Source organism: Myxocyprinus asiaticus, chromosome 2 (genome assembly GCF_019703515.2).
Source record: "Myxocyprinus asiaticus isolate MX2 ecotype Aquarium Trade chromosome 2, UBuf_Myxa_2, whole genome shotgun sequence".
Lineage (NCBI taxonomy): Eukaryota > Metazoa > Chordata > Actinopteri > Cypriniformes > Catostomidae > Myxocyprinus > Myxocyprinus asiaticus.
The window spans coordinates 64092148-64098147 of record NC_059345.1 but is presented as its reverse complement, the minus strand read 5'-3'; the positions used below and the strand labels follow the sequence as shown (position 1 = coordinate 64098147).

Genomic DNA, 6000 nt, shown 5'->3' with positions numbered 1-6000 from the left:
CCGGGAGCGCAGATGGCTGTCGCCGACTTCCTTTCCAGAAATGGGAGGGGGGGGGGGGTGGTAGACAGGCCGGATGTCGCCCCGGCCGGATGTCGCCCTGGCCTGAGTCGGGCGGTGGGGTTATATGGCAGCAGGGGCGTGGAGTCTGGCATCCTGAGCTAGATTATGTTTAACACCTGTTTCTAATTCCAGTGAGCATGGGCAGAGCGGCATATAAGCAGCCACACCACCAGCAGAGAGGGAGAGAGAGTCTGGCACAAGGAAGGCCACGGTGCTCCTGAAGCTGCTACGTTTAATCTGTTATGTTTGTGAAGCTGATGTGTTATGTTACTACGTGCCTGTGAAGCTGACGAGTTTGTGAAGTTGTAAAGCATTGAAGTGGCCGATTAAAAGTCCTACCTGAGCCTGGAAAAACCTGCTTCCCTGTGTTCTCCTTCCCTCCTGTTTGTCAGCTGTGTTACAGGATACAATCTTATCTATTTTTGGAAACGAAGTTTACTGTGAAAAGCGCAATACAAATAACAATAACTTTTATTTAATAGTAGCCAAAGCAGTATACAGTGTTGTCTGTGCAGTATGCAGCAAGCTATTCCATTCTGCAAATAGCCAAACAATATTCTGAACAGGATGAAGTCTTGTCTGATAGCATGAAGTGTGGCCATTCATGCAGTCAGTCTTATTTGATAAAGTATTTACAACATATTTTCTGGGAAAGAGAGAGAAAATGAGTGCACCTACTGTAATTAGTTCTGATATTTTTCTTCTATGCCCCAATTAGTCATCCTGACACTAACATTTGTTAAAAAACATGAACCGGTTGACCTGTAAAGTCTTAGATTAATGGTCCTGCTGTCTTGCATTTTGGGTGCAGCTTACATTTGCTTTCAGTATATGTGCTTGATGCAGGAATATAGCCTATGGGGTTAGGGGACTTTTGACCATTTGAAATCTTGAAAATCTGAAAGGTCTCACCAATGGTAAAAATGTATCACATTAAATAAAGATCTGATCATGGCCTTGATCAACCAAAAATTGTTTGAAAGGTGAAGCATTTACATGTTTCCATTGATCATGGTATAAATATTCATTGATCATGGTATAAATGTTGGGGGTTGTGACTTTTTTGATTATTAGGAGGTTACCTCCCCCCATCCCCCCACAGGCTGTGCTAATGCAATGCTAATGCTAATGACATGAAACTATGCATGTTTAATAACGACCATGACCTGTCAATCCCATATAAATTTGGTGACAGTGCCACTTATTGGTAAAAATGTATAAGAAGTTTTATTTATGTATTAAGTTATTCTACACATTATACCATCTCTGGTGATCATTTTAGGCTGTCAAATACTGTTGCCATTGTTGTATGTCTATCTCTTATCTATGCACTGGCATGTTCTTATTTATTTATTGGTTTGCTTTTATTTGCATTTGTAAGGATAACAATATATAGACTGGCATGTTCTTATTGTTCAGATGTTTGGGGGGCGGGAGCCTTCAGGAGGTCAGTGGTCACGGCAGCCACGGAGAGGCGCAGCAGTGTGTGATGCGTGTGTGTGTGTGTTACGGGGCTGCTCCGGTTTCAAACACAGCGCCCATATTTACCACAACAGTACCGGACAGACTCCGTCCCGTAGCCATATACCGCCGCTCATGTAAGTGAATCTCTATAAAACTATCTTTATTCTCCTCAAACGGGCATGAATAGCGCGGCTGTGTTTGACGTGCTTTGGGTTGGATACCTTGTAACTCACGCGCATTTGTTGGAATTAAACAATGCATCGACGTGAGCGACGGCGCGCGCATCATCGCTGCTTTGATAAACATCGCCCGGGTGTCGTTGTTTTAATAACCGTTTCCCATTATGTGTTCCGTTTGTAAACTTTTCTTGCCGTTCGCCACGCCTGCGTCCTGTTGCTTCATCGGAGCTGGGAGGGGAAAACGGATTTTATTCCCAGCTGCAGCAGAAGGATTGAGGACAAAACAGCCAATAAACACGGAGAGATCAGCGCGATCTGCGAGTAACGGGACGCGGTTTATAGGACGTAGGCCCTTAAACATGAGTTTACCAACTAATATTTATATCAACATAGGGCTGAAATAATGGGCAAAACATTAATGATCTTCTCAGGATAATGCTGAACGTCCCTGTGCATATAAACGGTGTTTGCATCCTGTGTTTCTTCAACTATGGGCACTTGTATGTCCAAGGAGCTGATGTGTATTGAAATGAACACTTTGTTTTGTAGTATAACGTCACATTGTAAGATTTCTAAGGTGCATTCATCATTTTTTTTTTTTTAATTTTTTTTTTTTTTTTTTTGCTTGCTGCAGATTCTATATATCTTTCCACAGGCCCAGACTTTCAGTCTTAATATATGAAAATTCATCATAAAAATATGAAATAGGCCCACTACATTTTTAAAACAAGAATGAGCCAAAGATAATTTTTTTTTTTGTTGTTTTTTTAAACTAATGTCATAATTTTTTTGGCAAAATTATCAAGACGCTTTCTCAGGGTTACTCTATGACCTGAACAAAATGTGCCTTTTCATAAAAATGTCAAAATATTAACATTTTATGATATGATAAAATATTGTGTATATATTTTAAACTTCACAAACAGTCATGAGGGTCTAAAGGGGTCCCATTAAAAACAAAATGACTTTCATTTTGTGGACAATAGTTTTTCATAGATTAATCATAACATTTAAAAAAAAAAAAAAACAAAAAAAAAACAAAAAAAAAAAATATATATATATATATATATATATATATATATATATATATATATATATATATATATATATATTACTACTTTTTTCTCTCTCCAAGAATCACAAATAAAAGATTATTATGCCCTACTCCTACCAACATTTCTTTTTGTAGAGAATTTCAGCATTTAATGAAACTTTGAGCTTTTTTTTTTAATGTATTTTTATTTATAAATATATGAATATATGACATAATAAAAACATCCGCAAAAATAATCTACTCTGGTTTTGTTAAACAAGCACCATTAAAGCACAAGGAACAACTTTTAAAATAGACATCTGTCAAGTTCACCACTGTTCTTTTAAATCCAGCATTTTGAACGTGATGTCTCATTAGGTCCTGAGGGATTATCGGATCGTAAATTGTCCAGTCGATCCACACTTCAGAATCTCACAGAAAATAGTAGGTCACCTGGGTATTTCTTGCTCACTGTTTCGGACATACTACTCCATTGGCATACTGTTTTTGGCATACTATATAATAGGAAAGTATTGATATTTGGCTGCAGCAGATGTTTATTTTTGCAATTCCGTTCAGTGGCTCTAGTGGCGCAGTAATTACAATCTATCTAAACCTTATTCAGATTCACTGACATTTTTTTGTTCGAAAAGTGACAGCTTGTCATTTTTGGACTGTCCGTGGTTAATCATAGTGTTGAAAATTATGATCTCATTGAGAAGAATATCAACACTGGTGGTCTGGCACATTTTTAGACTCGGTTGTGCTGTTACACCGGGTGAACTTACTGAAGAACACGCATTCGATTGACTGAGAAATGATCACAGAGCTTATGCATGAGAATGTCAAGTGTTCTGTAAAGTAGGCCTGTATTGCATCTGTAATTATCGTCTGGGTTTTCAAATATATTTTAAAGAACAATTTTTTGGGGCAGCAAATTCACAAAGTTGGTTGACAAAATCAAATGTTTAGTGCATGTGCTCTCCTTGAATTGTCTGAATTTGAAGTTGTTGCGAGCTTTGCCCTTAAAAAAAAAAATGGAGAGTTCTGATTATTTTCACATGCAAATTAGCTTTGCGGCAAACATGCGGCAAATTTTGTTGCCAAAGGTTTGCTGCAGGTTTACCACTGTAGGGGTGAGCTGCAAACTTTTGGCAAACATTTGCAGCAAATCACAAGCTCATTTGCATGTGAAAATAATGAGTGGCAAGTTTGCGGCTAGTTTGCCAAAACTAAAAAAGATTTTTTGTAAGGGTTAGCTGAAATGTCATTATGTCATAATTACATGCAAAAAGAAATATACACATGAATCTCAAGTTATCTATTACAACACTTTCTATCAAATGTTTTTAACTTTTGCATGGCTTTTTTAATTTTCATCGTTATAGTAAGGCGTACATGTAGTCTGCAGTTGTAACAGGTTCTCACTTCCAAGGCGTCAAGTACTTCCGCTTGTGCAAGTGTGCCTGCGTATCACTATGTACATGCCAAAATCACCCAATAATGCCTGAATTGCGACCTGGCTGGTAAGCCCACTGCTTTCAATAAAAAACCTTTGGCATCAATAGACCAATTCCATTGTTTACAAACATTGTAGGGGATGCGCACTAAGTGGTGGCAGAAAGCCGGAAAACTGTTGTGTTAGATTTGACATATTAGACAGCTAGCGCTAGCTAGCTCTTCCAGATATCTCTAAAATATAATATAAAATAAAATTAGCCTTCAGGACAGGTTCAAGGCTAGCTAGGTTTGGGAACACTATTGCTAGTAACACAGCTAGTTATAATCATCGATTAAACGAAAGAACGACACAAAGTCATCATAAATATACAAATATCTTAGCTACACTAGTATTATAATGATATGAGTAATAACAAATCAAATCACTTTTATTGTCACTCAACCATATACACAAGTGCAATAGTGGGTGAAAGTCTTGGGTGCAGTTCCGAGCAACATAGCAGTCATGACAGTGATGAGACATATACCAATTTACAATAAACAGATTTACACATCACAATTTACATATCTAATATACACATAATTACACACAACACAATATACAATGTACAGTATACAATACACACAATATAGAATACACATACACACAATATAGAATACACATTATACAATAAAAATAGTATATATAGTATATATTAAATGTACAGTAGGTTGTATTGTACTGTATTGACATTCAGGCTGTCGGTTGATAGTCAGTTGCCAGTGTGTTGTTAAGAGAGAATATAATTTATGACAGTCCAGTGTGAGATAATAAGATTAATAAAGTGCAGTGCTGATGTATATTGATCGTGAGAGATAAAGAGTTCAAAAGTCTGATTGCTTGGGGGAAGAAGCTGTCATGAAGTCGGCTGGTGCGGGTCCTGATGCTGCAATACCGCCTGCCTGATGGTAGCATTGAGAGCAGCCCATGGCTCGGGTGGCTGGAGCCTCTGATGATCCTCGGTGCACAGAGAACCCCGCGGGTTCGATGGCTGAATCTGGAATCTCAGCAGACATCCAAGTTTCTGTTAGGCAGATAATGCAGCAATCCCTCATCTCTCGTTGGAAAGAGATCCGCGCTCTCAGCTCGCAGAGCTTGTTGTCCAGAGACTGAACATTTGCCAGTAAAATACTGGGTAGCGGGGGTCGATTTGTGCGACATCTTACTCTGATGAGAACGCCGGCTCTCCTTCCACTTTTTCCTTCTGCTTTCCGCGGCCGGGCTACCCAGACAAAGGGCTCCGCTGCCGTGTTTGTAAACAGCGGGTCGGCATTGTGGAATTTGAAGTCTGGTTTATAGTTTGCAATTGCAGAACCAATGTCCAAAAGTGTTTGTCTGTCGTAGACAATAAGGCAGACAACATCCAAGACAAAAAATATAAGAACGGTAAACAAAACAAACAAAAAACTGCAATGTTGTGTCGGAGCTCGCAACGCAGCAGCCATACTCGGTGCCATCTTGAGAACATACTTGAGTTTGCAGTGATCTCCAGTTCAGTCAGCTCTGTTGACGAAATGAGATTAAAGTAAAGCCCTTGGTTTTTGCCATTGCGATTTTGATAGCCAACAGCGACATGAAACAACATTTCATTAAGCTTAACCAGACAATTTAAAAGTTACAGCTAACTTTTTGAGGACTGTTGGGTCAGCTAACTACAGGTTGGTTTTACTGTTCACGCCAGTCTTTTCGTCACCATCAAAGTTTGGATGTCTTTTGAATGAGATGTGATTGCCATCATGGAGAGGAACATTTTCAGCAATTAA

The 6000-nt window shown here is 38.8% G+C and overlaps 1 protein-coding gene across 4 annotated transcripts in view; it reads left to right on the top strand.

Annotated features, from left to right (window-relative positions):
* Nucleotides 1–1526: 1526 nt before the first annotated feature.
* LOC127455972 (multiple PDZ domain protein-like) overlaps nucleotides 1527–6000 on the top strand; it is a 139056-nt gene continuing 134582 nt past the window's right edge. For all 4 annotated transcript variants that reach the window (XR_007899768.1, XM_051724213.1, XM_051724221.1 and 1 more), the window contains exon 1: nucleotides 1527–1658. The gene's annotated coding sequence lies outside the window, so the exon portion shown is untranslated. The remainder of the gene's footprint in view (nucleotides 1659–6000) is intronic.